Source organism: Rhodnius prolixus, unplaced genomic scaffold, assembly GCF_049639745.1.
Source record: "Rhodnius prolixus isolate KJV_2025 unplaced genomic scaffold, Rpr scaffold_1, whole genome shotgun sequence".
NCBI classification, from domain to species: Eukaryota; Metazoa; Arthropoda; class Insecta; order Hemiptera; family Reduviidae; genus Rhodnius; species Rhodnius prolixus.
In genome coordinates this window covers 49,768,667-49,783,873 of record NW_027411581.1, presented here as the reverse complement: position 1 = coordinate 49,783,873, position 15,207 = coordinate 49,768,667, and the positions used below count along the sequence as shown (strand labels likewise).

The following is a 15,207-nucleotide window of genomic DNA, read 5'->3' as shown; positions in this document are numbered from 1 at the left end:
CTCAACTAAATTACTATAATCATTAAATAATTTCCTGGGTATTATTTTATTAAAGTATATAAGTGTGTAGAGGATTGTATTATTACTTAAGTTCAATGACATTATTATTTTATCTACTCAAGGAACTTCTTCATCTTTTTTAAAAATTATATTCTTCCATAAACATTGTTAATTTTAAAATTTTATATTAACATTTAATTAACATTCCCGGAACTTAGAAAGAAATTTAAAAGAAGTAATCTTATTCCACTAACTTCCTTTTCTTCTAAAAAGTATGACACATGTTGAAACATGATAGGTTTTAATAATTATGTCTTTTAAAAATGTCCATTGAATATGAAAATAACACAATATGTGGAACAGTTTTAAACCTAACAATGTTGTATTGTATTTTTTGTTTTTTAAAACTTGGGCCACTTGTTAAAATTTAATTTTTCTTGTATTGTTACACATCATTCTATTTCAAATATCTGTTTTATCTTTCTTAATATTGGATTTAAAAAATAATCCAGTATTAAAGTGAAGTTAGAACAGCTAGCAAATATGATGTGAAGTTTGTAATGAAGTGAAAATGAGAAGAAAATAAAAGAAGTAGAATTATGCCAATTTTTCCTGATGAGCAACTACCAAATTAGGTGTCAAGGACGGAGGCGACTAGCAAACATACTTTACTAATTATAAATTTCTCATATAAACAATTAAATGAAATCCAAGGCCTAGATTGGGAAACAAATCTAGTACAATTAATCTTAAGCTACGCGGGAACCGCTTCTAACCGCTCAGCTGTCATGGCGCCTAAAATAAATTAAAACGCTTTACGATTTTGCGTGCCATCCGTATGCAGGGGTCATGCTAATCCTCTCTGCATCGTTCCAATTTCTTGTACAAGTACCACCTAACCGACTACTGTTTGTACTATCAGAAGCGTAGTACTGAACATAATCTAATTATTCGTTTAACAATGAAGATTTAATTTTAATACCAGCCATTATTTATCATCCGTTTTATCATCCATACAATTGTTTGTCACCAAATTCTATTATCATACAATTTTTAATTTAAATATTATATTTTTTGGTTTTTCCAAATTTGAGGGAAATTTATTGTTTTAAAATTTGAATCCTATCAAAGGTATTTATAGATTTCTAATTTAAGAAATATTTTCTTTTTTGTATTAACTGTGTTTTTTAACGGTTAAAATTATAATTGTATCTATATCGTTAACCAAATCCTGGTACGATATGAGAAGTAAAGAGTTTTATGCAGTCACATAAACAAACAAAATAATGTCATGTACGTACTAAAGGGTACTATAAATTTAACAGCAGATGTTCAACGACCCGATAAATAGTATCATTGAAGAGGTTGACTCTAAATTAGTATTTAAAATTAAGTTTAGATCCTCATCCCAAAATATGATATTCTTTGCGCAAAATTAATTTTTTTGTTAGTAGTTTTATCTCTGTTTTTTTTTATTATATTTGTAAAGTAGCGGTAGTAGGAAGTAAAGGAGTGATTTGATGTCAAGATCCCTGCTTGAGTAACCCAGCCTAGATCACTCAATACCTCCGACACACAATGTGCGTTGGGCCAGAATAGGTAGTTGATGAAATCAAACTACTTGGGTTTAGCAACTCACTTGGGGTAAAATCCAAGACACTAAGTATTCTACTATCAACCAATTCTTATTTTTAGCATAAATATTTTCTTATTACGATACCTTTACAGCAGTTTATAACATTTATTCGTTATTAATATACCTAAGACACCAATAATATTATAAGTTAAAATAAAAATAATATTACACAAGCGTAATATCAAGGACAACCTTGTAAATGACATTACTGTGTTTGCGAATATTTATTATTTATACAATTTAAATACTCTTCCAATATTGATGAAGTCATTTATTTCACATCAAGCGTTTCTGTATAAGTTTGCATTATTTTTTTTATTGCTAAGAAGAGACTATAGCTATTAGATACTTCAATTCTACATTTATGGTTGCTCTTCTACACATTTTTTATATCATTTATTATTTTCTTATTGGTCATTCATTTTGTATCTTAAACTTTCCTTATTATCTCTCCTTTCTTGTTCATTATCTAAATTTAGGCACATGCAACATCATGTAACTTCTTTGTATATTAAATCACGGACAACTGTTTTTGTTAATCATGATTTGGTACATTTTGCAGTTTATAAAGTGGTACTTAGAGGGAAGCCTACCTCAAGTGCCCTAAATCGATTCATTTATTTAAAATTGGGCACTAAGTTTAGAAAAAAAAATTAAAAAATTTATAAACACTTTCAGAAAATTAGAAAATTCTTTCGGGTTAACCGTTTTGAACAAAAAACCTTATTGTAAAATCTTCACAGAATTTAAGCAAAACATACAAATTGTACTTTCATGGGACTTTTTTGGAGTAACGGTGGACACAAACAAACGCCGGCTAATTTTACAGACTCAGGGTCCGTTTACATGGAGATTTTCAATGGAGTCGCAAAATCAAACATCTGAAGAAATCAGGAACTTTCTCTCTCACTAGAAGAGTTTGAGAATGTAAACAGAAACTCTTGAATAGCGAGTATTATACTTCTGAAGGCGTCTACAGTTTGGTGCTAACTCAGTAACACTGCAATTTGTGTTGCATCAAGCACTTCAGGTGGGAATAGGCGATACAAGACCAACAAATGGTTATTTCTAAAATGCCAAAATTTTGATGGCTATGTTAAAACAGGTAGTATTAATATTCCTTATTGAAAGTAATTTTTAACAATTATTAAACATATATTTTAGCATTTTCTATCGAAGAATATCTTGCGAGTTAGAATGTGATTTATTGTATTTAGATTTACGGTTAAAGTGTATCTGTGAAGTGAGTGAAGAACAGACAAATGTAGGTCGACTGGGGATGGTTGTCATTGAGAACTGTGTAACATGGAGGAAGTGCGTGCCTCAGGATCATATCACGGCATGCTGATCTTTACTGTATCCATTTTGAATTAAATACAAACATGATATTTATTAAAACATTCCTTTTTATTATAACTTTTATGATTTTTACTCTTGTATACCTCGTAACGAACGTTTTAATTACAAATATTTTTGTTTAAAAAACCTTTCTTGTCCTTCATTCACAACAAATAAACAAATTTAGCGTTGAAAACTAAATTATATCAGATAAGTGTAAGGCCAAAGGTAAACGTACTACTTATTAATACTGTCGCAATACCGAGACCTGTGTTGGCTACGCAGTCTCTGAATTGTCGAGTTTAAAGAAGATATCTAACAGCAGTAAATTGAACAACTCGGAAATCTGAAGCCGGTTAGGATTAAAACAAAGTTCTATTTCTTTTCCTTCAAACACTCCTTAGTATTATAGTTATTAATTCTATTAATTTAATTCCATATTTTATTCATGATAATATTACAAAGGTTCTAATAATATTTTACAGAAAAGAATCAACAAAAGGTGGACCTGACCACTTCTCTCCAAGAATAAAACTTAAAGAGGTCCACCTAAGGTAAAAAAGAAATTCCTACCTCTTAAGACGCGCTATGCGCTCAACTACGTATATCCGGTCAGAGGCCACTGCTTAATCCTACTCGAAAGTTCTTATATCATCACATAAAATAAAATCTAAAGCCTGACCGGGATTCGCCACGATAGATCTTAGCTTTGCGGTTTCGGTTACCATGGCGCCTGATTTACATACTTATATACTATTAAAAGAAGGAGCTAAGTACAATAATGGTAACAGTAGGAGCCAATTTCGTGAAAATCTTAAAAAAAAGAGGAAAACGGTACCTTCAGCTGACCAAACCCTTATTGGCGACTGCCTACCGATAAACATTTAAAGAGGTCATCTGGGTAGTCGCATGAGAAATGAAATGATTTAATAAATTACTGTTTATTTTAACACAGTGATTTTTGCCCAAAGGAAAAATTATAGCGGAGATTAGAATTTAATTAATAAAATATGCCTAAATTTTAATTATTGAATGTACGTATGTAGATGTTTATAAAAAAAAATTTAATAAAAAAAAGTGATGATGTCAAATGAATTATTTATAGTTTTTATTCTAAATTATCTACCAATAACCAATCAATTCTCAAAATGGATAATTGCATAAACAAGTCTGTGGGTGACGCATTAACGGCAACGTGACATCTCAGACACAGTTTCACCCACGTGAAATATTAAAAAACAAACATGTGACTATGCTGTTGCTGATTAAAAGAAATATTAATTTGTTTTCCGATTGCTCATGGCTGCACTTAAGTGAAGAAACAAAGAAGAATACTAGGTTTGTATTGAACATGAAAGCTTGCGGCCTATTGGTCTGAATGTCAACTTCAATCAGAATTTATTATTGTTAGTCTTATATTTCACTTTTATCAATAACTTTATATAGTAGATAGATTTATTAGATAGTTCAGAATAAACTAGAAAATGTTTCGCCTATTTTATGAAATGTTGCACCATTTAAATCAAATGTTCACAAAAGAAATCTTCCAAAATGTGCACATATAATTACATAATGACTATTACAAAAATTGGATGTGAACACTTATACGACTTTTTCTTCACAAGGTTCTAACTAACGTATTTGCTTCAAGCTCCGAGTATTTAAGACAGATTTAATCATCGCCAACCTTATTCAGCTTTAAACCGTTCATTACACTGAAATGTAAACTTTCAAGGAGCCTTCCTTAACGCCTTCTTCCTAAGGGTTGCCACAGAACTAATTTTCTACAAAAACAATATAGAGAAAAGTTATAAATCTGTTTGTATGTTAAGTAAATGAGAAGATTACAGGAAAGCCTGAGAACCATTTTCGAGAAAGTGAACACTCAATGAGTGCTTCCGTTTGAGAATTTTTTTTTTTTTAATTCAACTTTTGTATCATATTTAAACTCTCATAAGAATACTCAAGATCGTGCAAAGGCAGAAAAATGACTCTTTTAGATGAAAACCTAAGCAACACATCTAGAAGAACTCTGCTTTTTTATTTATTTAAAAGTCATGATAATCCAATTCATTTGATGGCAACAATAAATAGTTTAAATCTACTTCCGTAAATTTTTGGCTTAACTTTTGTGTTAAAACATTTGCTTACGCATTTATCAATTTTCTTTTTAAGAAAAACTGAAAGAAATATCTGTGACGAAAAACCCTTCTTACACATAAAATTGCAACTACCAAAACTGCATTTGCCACTTTTCATGGTCAGCCAAAGGCTTGATCTCCTTGACTTTTTTTTTCTTAACTATAGTGAGGGAACAACAATATGTCAATTTCAAAAATATACAATATTATTGTTCATTAATAAACAATTATATCAACGAATATTTGCGTTGGCTTTATATTAACTTATTGAAGTGAAATTTAATGCTTTGCAAATTACATTATGATGTAAATCACTTCAATTTTCTCTTGGAAGTAATGAAGTGTGCAGGTCATAGTAATTGCAGAATATTAGAAACGAATATAACTTTGTTAACCAACAAAACCAACAAAGTGAGACGCTTTTGCAATGCTGGAAAGCCTCAATTCCATCTGACGTTGCATGCTTACTGTACTTTCATTCATATCGGTCATGTATTTCCATTCTTTGTTCATAGATCTTACATTAGTTTTGTAGAAGCGTCCGATCACTTAGTCACTAACTATTCAGTTGAGTTGTGAGTACAATTTAACCATAACGAAGGTTGAATTAGTTAGCTAGCTGTAACAGTTTTTGTTGTGTGGGCCGCTGTGATAAATAAAGCTGTCAAAATCACTGCAAAAGACATCTTTGGAGATTCGCTCGCGTTGTTCAGTTTCATATACCTACTTACTATTCATGATCACTTCATAATGTCTCAAGAAATTGTAATAATTTAACACCATTGAAGAATGAATAGCAAAATAGAAGCGGATTAAGTTTTTAACGAACATTTTTTTCTTTTTTTTAACGGGTCCCTAAAAGGAATAAAAGTTTACTTTGAGTAAAGGACTGTAAAATCTCGTAATTGAGGAAAATCGTGAAATTTTTTCTACAACAATCTGAACCATTGGAACGAAACTTGTGCATTAATCTTCTAGTCAGGTAAGAACAGTTACAACAGGTAAAAAACAAAAAAAAAGTTAAGACAACATAAAAAAGTTGATTGTAGGAGGTAAGATCTGGTGGGTACTCCAAGGACTTGAGCGGCTCGTGTGCCAGGCCAGGCTCACGTGCATTCTATACTTTTTCTCACGTACATCATCCTATTCTTTAGCATCTCCTCCTATTCAAGATGAATAGCCAATATATAATCTTTTAAAATTATCTGTAATTATGGATTTTCAACAATTGAGTACGGCAGTTTTTATGGTTTATTTTTATTTCAAGAGAAATATTTTTATCTCAATTAAAATTAAATTATAACTTCACACTAGTATGTAAAGAGAAATTTGAAATAAAATTATAATTTTAATTTATAAATAAAATATGCAATGTATTCTGTATAAAAATTTCTTTACTTCCAAATATTATTCTTATTATTATTATTATTATTATTATTATTATTCTACTAAAAGGTGTATAGTTCTAGTCAGCTGATTATCTTATTAAGAGATTATCTAATCCGAATACCTTCTTCCAACAACGAAGCATTCTTTCCAGCAATGTTTTGAATCGAACTATCCACTTATATTGTGTGTTCTGGATTATTCATTCACTCATCATATTTCACTTGATGCAATGGCTTCTGCTTAACCTTTTATTGATTGATTACTGCCCCGTTATTTTAACTTTGTCCGCGATGGATGGATAACGTTCCTGGCCATTATTCATGCAATCCTTTCCCTGATTTCTGTTAACTAAATCTTTTAATTTTCTGTAAATTCTATCTTTCAGACATTTCTATCTTTGTATGTTTCTGTTACTGTATTTTTTCTTCCATACCATTCTCGGATGCATCTTAGAAGGTACTGTCATTTTAGAAAGACCTAATAACATCACATCCTTCTCTTTTCTACAACATCAAGGAGAAATGAATTTTATTTTATCTCCCTACAAGAGGTGGTCCAGACGCTTGTTGAAACAAGCACCTCGCTTTCTCCTTCTTGGATTTTCGCATCCTATTCTGCGATGACTTCAAGCACTCTCTCTTTTCATCTATCCGAGTCTCCATCTTCCCTCTTTATTTTGCTAGTTACCAACGGTTTCCGATACCTTCTCTTCAAGCCTTTCATCAAAGGCCAAACCAGTTGAGTAGCTTCACTTTGATAGCTCAAAGGGTGTTTCTATTGCCCTCTAAGACTTCGTTATCTATTTGGTCTTTGAATCTGCTGAGAGTTTATTAATTTATTGAAAGTTGATTTTTTAAAAAAATGTTTGAATTGTATTGAATTGAAAAATGTCCATGTTGAATTGTATGATTGTGCTGTCCTGCTACTTTTTTTGTTAATGAGCAATTTTCTTTCTAGAATCATCTGCAAATAATTTGATAAATGTTTACCGAGAAGGGTTCCAGCAACTTACTTCAGCCTTTTATGATTTCTTCCTTTCAAGTCAAGTCCGCTTCCTTTATTGAACAGTTAGAATTCGAGTGAGCTAACTATTCCTACTACAAAATACTGGAACTCTTCGTGCGTAAATGGAGTAACATTTGCTATTATGTTAGTAATTCCAACTGTAATAAATCAGTAGCTCTGAATCTGGAGAAATACTCTCTGAGTATGTTTACCTATTATAACTGTTCAGCCTTCGGCAACTTCTGGTCTCTAGTAGTAAACCTACAAAATAAACTTTCAGGAAAAAAGATTGTTAAGTCACGTATGATTCTCGATACTTTATCTAAATGTCAAACAAAAAGACATTCGTAATGGGTGAACAACGGAACTGGTTGAGAACAATAAAATAGTTCAGACAACCATGGGAGCAAATTTTGATGTATCCTCACAATGTAACCGGATATTGTAGGCAGTGGCCAATAGATAAATAACATTTTTTTTTTTACTATAAATTTCTTTTTTATTCACAATCAAATAAAATTCAAGGCCATGACTGTAGTAGAACCCAGTACAACAATACATCCCGCGCTTCTAACTGCTCAGCTATTGCGGCGCCTTACGAACATACACATGTAATAAACGTTTATACATATATGTATAAAGTTAGCATTTGCAGTAAGTAGTGTGTGATGGTAGTGGTGTATCAAACATCCAAACTATGTAATCTTTATCCACGTTTCTGACATTCACAAAGAATGGTGCAGCCCAAACACCAACTGAGGTGTTGCATCAGTGTACTCGCGTCCTCGCCACATACACTCACTTTCTAATTCTCTCCTCTGTCTCTGTCTAATAGCTAGTCGGACATTCTTAATCCCAAGTACTCATGATATCGCCAAAATCTAGGTGTACTATTGTTTCACGATTACTTAAAAAAAATAAAAAACGCAATCAGAAACACACATGTTCCCACTTTTGTTAGTTTTTTTCTCTTTCAATTTGTTTTTGTTTCTTTGCAGCATTATGCGTTTTACGTTGAATAATATATATTTTTTTGTTGAACGTATTGATCATTCTTCGAGTTCTAACTTTTTAATTTAGCCATTTTTACTTTATTGTACTACCTAAGGATAGAATGGCCATCATACCATATTTTTGAAAAAGTGTTTTTATCGAAATAAAAGCTTGTTTTGAAACCTTCTGATAACGAAACAATGTTTTAAAATAGTGACTGTGTTTAAGAGAAAGATTGGGGGTGAGAGAGAGCGCGTGTTAAAAAATATCTTTCTCTCCATGGCATTACAACCCTTTAGTGGGTCATAGCCGGGTGAGTATTGGTCTAGAGTTCAAGAGCGTGGCTTTGTAAGTGGGAGATCCCTAGTTCGAATCCCGCGTATGACTACTTTTTATTTGTTAGAAAAAATTGTTGATAGTAAAGTATGAGCTTCCGCCCCCGTCCACGACACTTAATTGGTAGTTAGAAGTTAAGCCCGCCTGAAAAAATAGGCCGATTACTGTACTTTACTTTAGCGGGTTCTAGCCTCCTCCATGAGTCTTCTCCGACCATCTGTTTTGGGCAGCTGCTTTCCAGTTGCCGACACCTAGGTCCCTAGCAACACTGGAGACACCATCCTGCCATCTTAATTTCGGCCGAACCGATCTTTCTTAAGCACCCTCAAACATCCTTCTTGTTACCTCTCCTTCACACATTCTTATAACGTGATCTGCCCATCTTAGACTGAATACCCTCGGTTGTTTTAGTTAACAGCATTTTGCCAGCATTTCCATGCGCTTTCTATCGACTCATTCGCTTCAGATAAATCTTCAGCTAAATATTCTTTAAGTTTCTGCGGGTAGATAACTAGCACTTTATCATTCGTTTGCTTTTCGACATTAAATCTTCGATCACTTTCTCCGATCTTAACTTCCTAGCCAGTGATATTCTAGATCTATGAAGGAATGAAGCCAACTAATACTAGCGGCGGCAGACAGGAAAAAGCCACTTCAACTCATCGCGGTAGATCGAAATGGGGGAAAATATAGCTAGATAATATTTCTGCACGATCTTCCACTTATCAGGCTGGATTTGTGACGAGCGCTAATTTATAAACCCAGTTCCAAAAGTACACTTTTTATCATGGCAGCTATAATAGAAATTAGGGTGTCTTTTTTCAAGAATTCCATTACCCGTCCAGCGAATCCCCTGGATCGCAGCAAGCTCCTACCCTATCTATCTTTAAATCCCGTTTATTCAGTTATCTACTTTCTATTCAGCTTCCTCCGAAATTCTAATTGTTTTAATTTATTTCCTTAATTTCTACTGTTATTTTTATTTTCACTTTTTGTAAATACTTATTTATTTATTTATTTTCATTTTAATCACAGGCCAAACTGTTAAGGCCTCTATTTGTTCCTGTATTTATTCTTAAGGGACAATTGTGCCAGAATAATAAATTTCTTTTCTATTCTATTCTATTCAAGGTCAATGTGATATTTGTCAATCTCATTAAGAAGGGCTTAAATTTCTTCTGGTCTGAAAAGGCTTAAAATATTCCAATAACCTATTTTTAAGGCAATAAGAAGTTTCCTGGGTCTATTGCCAGGTACCAATCCGTTATTGTTTTCTTCTCTTCGAGGTCACCTAATCATGAGAATTCTAGGCGTGCGGGTGCTTAGCCCTCAGCACCTGAGTTGGCGGATGGGCTGCCTCCTTGAACTTCCACACTTGCTCCCCCATCAGGGGCTATTTCCCACGGAAGGTAGTCCTAGGATATGTACTGAGAATGTCTTAATGGTTTATGTAGGGATGAATACGTAATGTAAGAGTGGTCTGTAAATGTGTTCAGGTGTAGATGTACCCTTTCAGTCGCCTTTTACGACAAGCAGGGAGTACTGAAGATATATTCTAAATCCCCATCTACAGGGCTATTTAACGAATAATCTAAAAAACCGTAAATCGTATAATCATAAATCACATAATAATGGTTGATTTCGGTACTGAAGTGTACTAGTATAATGATGCTTTCGGAAATACTGATGACTTTTGTCCAGAAAGGAAAAATATGTCTTATTTGTCGATGAGGATTCAGATTACTTAAGAGCGGACTGACCATGAAAAACTAAAGAAAACGTGAATTAATTTACATTTTTCTCAATAGATTTTGCTTGCATTTATTGATTATTCATTGTATGAGATTGTAATTACGCGGAGGAGAAGGTATGTGATTTTTATCTCTTTTTCAAGAAAAATAAACAATAAAGAAATGCACGAAATCACGTTCCAACTCAATTGTAAGAATGTACGAGGAGAATTTTAGTTAGATTGGACTACAACAGGACAAGCAATCAGAAAAATACAGTAGCTGAAAAATTACAGTAAGTAAGTTGGTGATTAGAGCAAGCGACCTTAAAGAAATGAGTTAAAAAAGAAACAAAGAATTGTACATAAATTCTCACCTGAAGTGTACGTGATGAGAAAAAAGAACATGAATCATCATCTGTCTTTCTCTTACACACCGTTAAAAGAATCTGAAAAATAAGGAATTTAATTTTGTTAACAAATATTCGATTTTAACAATCTCAAATATTTTCCTCAATAAAAATGATCTTGATTCCAATTTAATATGCAGTAATTAATACACATAATACTACTAAAATTACACGATAAGCTCGTAACTTGGGACTGCTTGGTAAATAACAAGGACAAATAGATTAATAATAAATAAATAAAATATTATATAAATAATTCGTAAATTTGATACATAACTGATACAATATTGTGTTAATGCACTTAAATAAACAGAGCTTAAAGGGAATGTTACATAAAAATACCATGAGTCTTTTGCATTTAAAATTTCTACATATTGACAAGATAAATTATTTATTTAATACAAACGATGTAGTCTTTAGGTGATTACTGATTTAGAACCATTACTTCATTGCTACTACAGTATTTATTCGCAACACAATGTAGAACCCCTAACGTTACTTTTTTAACAAAATGGATCATTAATTTGTATTTTTATGTGTGGGTTCTTGAAAGTTAACTTAATTTTATGCGTGCCAAAAGTCTCAACTTTGAGAATAATCTCAGCATACTAAACCTTTAATTATACCTATAAGGGAAGAACGTCTGCTGTAGGCGACAATGCAAGTTGATAAAAGGATCTTTATTTTGCCACCTCCCTTAGATTTCTAAATATTTTTTCCGTTTCAGATTGATATTGAATGTATTTCAAATAAGTATTCTGTATGCAAATATAGTAGACAATATTAAAAATAATAATGTAACAAATTAGTAATCGTTGAAAGTGAATTTTGAACCTAATTTTGTTTGTATCAACTTTTTATCACTTTTATTCATTATATTATAGTTACCCAAACTGTGTAAACATATACAGCCGACTCTCGATAAATCGAAATCCAAGGGACTACAAGAAAAATTCGAATTATCGAGAGGTCGAATTATCAAGAAGTTTGAATTATCAAGAAGGGGGAAAAAATTCGAATTATTAAGAGTTATTATTATGTATATATGTATGTACATACGTATATTGAAAATACGTATGAGCTTACCTAAGTTTTAGACATATATAGCTTCAAGTAAAAAAGTAAAAATAATGAAAACGACAAAAAAAAACAAAAAAATTACATATGTATTAACATTTCAATAAATAATAATATACATATGTACCTAATTTAAAAAATGAAGAACAGTTTTTTGTTACAATGTGGCTTGACTTAGTTAGTGACTTAGAATTGTAGAAAGCGTTGATGGTGGAATATTGAAAGTTTTGGCGATATCTTCTTTTTTTCGAACCACTTTCCACGGCCACGATACTGTTTTCTTTGTGGGACACAGTAAGGGAGACGTACTTACTATCGTGACAAACTAAGAAAGAGAATTGTAAAGATAAACTGGGCTGGAAGGAGGGAAACATTACGCAGGAAATGAACAATAAGCGAAAAATGAGAAGTAAACATTACTAGGGAAAATTCGAATTATAAAGAGGGGAAGCGGCCTCGTTCGAATTATAGAGCCTTCTCTCCCCCTGTTGTTAAGGGAAAAGGATTTCGAATTATTGAGCGTATCTAAATACACTGAATTTTTTCGATTTACCGAAGTTAGCAGCAGTAGAGTTCGAATTATCGAAAAATTCGAATTATCGAGAGTCGACTGTAAGTTACAATTATAAATGATTTCATAATCACAATCAATAACACTACTAGTATTTAACTGAATAGTGCTCATTACTTCTCATTGAACTAAATATACATTGATACAAAGTAAAATAAACACTTTGACTAATTAGATTGCTTCAACAATGTAATCAGTAATTTAATGTGTTAATTAACGCGGATGGGAAAGTTAAATAATTCTCACTGTGCTCTAGTCCTGATGAAAAACTTGTTCTTTACAAATTTACATAAATAATTCATCTTAGATTAAATAGATTCAATTAGTTAGATTTATTCTCTCTTTGTGTTAATAAGAGTTTTGGAAAATCGCATACAATAAAATATATAATAATATAAATTATACTCATAAGTGCAATTAATTTGATTTTGTATCATTTTTTAAGTTGTGCGCGTTGTCCCAGTCTTTCACTTTTAATTTATAAGAAATGTACTGTACAAAAAAAAATGTGAGACTATTATTCCTGACTGAAAAGAAAGTTATATGCTTTATATGTACTCGTACTTTTTAGTTTTCGTTTTATTAACGTATAACTTTTCTAAATGTATTAACTTGTGTTTTTTTAATAATTACTATTGGGCCTCTGTTTTCCTTTAGTTCAGAGCCTAACCTCCTAAACCTAGGTTCCTAAAATAAAAAGGGGGTTGTAGCCTAAAACACTAAATGCGAATTGTTAAGGTATACGCCTTTTTGAAGTAAAAATCCATTCGTCTCTTTTTTTGGGTTGCGGATTTTTCCTGATTAAAATCGGGTATATTCATGATGTGGACCATAGATGGAAAACATTGCCAATGTTCATATTTCTGTATGTTCAAATTCAAGTTTCTTATGTTTTCTAATTGATGAAAATTATGATTAATTATACTTGAATCATTGCTGTATTATGTGAATAGAATAATATTATAGTAATGTACTTTAATCTTACAAAATTATGTATTTAATTTTCAGCAGGGCAGAGGACAATCTAAGCACGAACGGCCATTGTTCCAGGGCTTTCTACTTCTCACAGAGGTCCCAAAATTGAAACTACACTGAGAATTTGGTTACATTTTGAAACTAGAGTTACAAGTATGGAGGTTGTTTGTGTGGAAGAGGAGTGCAATGGGACCTCTTAAGGAACCCTTTTTTTCAATCAGAAGGACCTGTGTACATAATAGAAACTTGTCTTCATTAAATGTAACATTAAAAGGTGACATAAGAAGTATTGTTGAGATTTATTAATCCAAACCTTCCATCATTGTATTTCCTTTCATAGATTGATTGAAACAATCATGAGTAAGGTGCACCTTTGAGCTGAAGGCAATAGAAAAGATGTTTGTTTTGTTACTTTACGAAATTATAGTCATTAATGACAAAACACAGACTATCTTAGAACAAACCTGTTGAGTTTGACTTCTTTTTGATTGACCAAATCAGGAACTTCGTTTTTGGAGCTTTCAATTATTTTTCTTATCCTTTTTTTTTTATTTTAATTAAATTTGAGGCGCATCAACATCGGAGCACATTGGCGCCTGCTTAAGCGAAAATTGGATAGGAAGAGAGGAAATCTAAGGGCAGAAGGGCAGACAGGACTTGAACACGGGGATCTCCTCGAGCCTGCATATACGTTTTAGTTTCCCCTTAAAGAAGTACGAGTATACAATGAAGTTACACAATCAATGCGTTCCAAATAAAGCAGAGATTTCCAAGGTGTGAAACGTTTTAATTCTGCTTAGGTAAGAGGTTACAAACGTTGATTTTAATTGTTGTAATAAAAATATTATTTCATAAGCAAGAAATGCATACATTTTATAATATATTTGGGGCATGATAAAATTATGTAGAAACTTAAAAAGCTGGTACTTTATTAAAAGGCAGCTGTGATAAATTAGGTTATTAAAGAAACAAATCTTTACGGTAATATAATTTTCTTCCGTTAAACAGTTGCCGTTCTTTAATTCCTCAGGAATAAGTTAGCGAAGTTAAACTTATTTCTTTTACTAGACTAGAACTTTTACTAGACATCAAACATTTGGTTACCATGACAATGAGATTTGGCGTCTCTGATGTTTCTCTTCTTAGTAATTTTTATAGAAATAAAATGCAATAAATCAGAAGAAGTTTAAGTGAGATTTAAGCTTTCACCGTGACCACTGAAGCTTACTAAGAGAGTACCGGAAACGTGTGACGCTCTATATAGTCTTGCCGGACTTCCGCTTAGTCTGCAGCAGTATGACTTGCTCCCTATATCTGCGTATTATCTCCTTATGCATAGTGTTCTATCTGCCACGTGAGAGTATTATATTCACTTAGTGTGCTTTATATCTTTTATCTCTAACCAGTCTGGTTATGTAACCTCTGAGCATTGGTTTATATATCCAATAGAACGCATTTATAATTTAGTTACTTAAAGTTTTATAAATTTTCACGTTTTCTATCACTCTTTTTTAAAAGCAAATTTTTTAGCGATTCACTTTTAACTGCAGCGCAGATTTCCGAATTAGTTTGTAAGAAAACGTTTTATTTCTCCCGTTAATTCTTTA

The 15,207-nt window shown here is 32.1% G+C and overlaps 1 long non-coding RNA gene and 1 other non-coding gene across 2 annotated transcripts; both read right to left on the bottom strand.

The window, feature by feature from the left end:
- Positions 1 to 799: 799 nt before the first annotated feature.
- Positions 800 to 907, bottom strand: LOC141446362 (U6 spliceosomal RNA). Its single transcript, XR_012453663.1, has one exon. It is a non-coding gene; the product is annotated as a U6 spliceosomal RNA (small nuclear RNA).
- Positions 908 to 6,182: 5,275 nt separating this feature from the next.
- On the bottom strand, positions 6,183 to 12,136 carry LOC141451504 (uncharacterized). The gene is made up of 3 exons (XR_012456872.1): positions 12,064 to 12,136; positions 10,945 to 11,016; positions 6,183 to 7,782 (listed from the first exon to the last, which is right to left on the bottom strand). It is a non-coding gene; the product is annotated as an uncharacterized lncRNA (long non-coding RNA).
- Between the last annotated feature and the right edge of the window lie 3,071 nt (positions 12,137 to 15,207).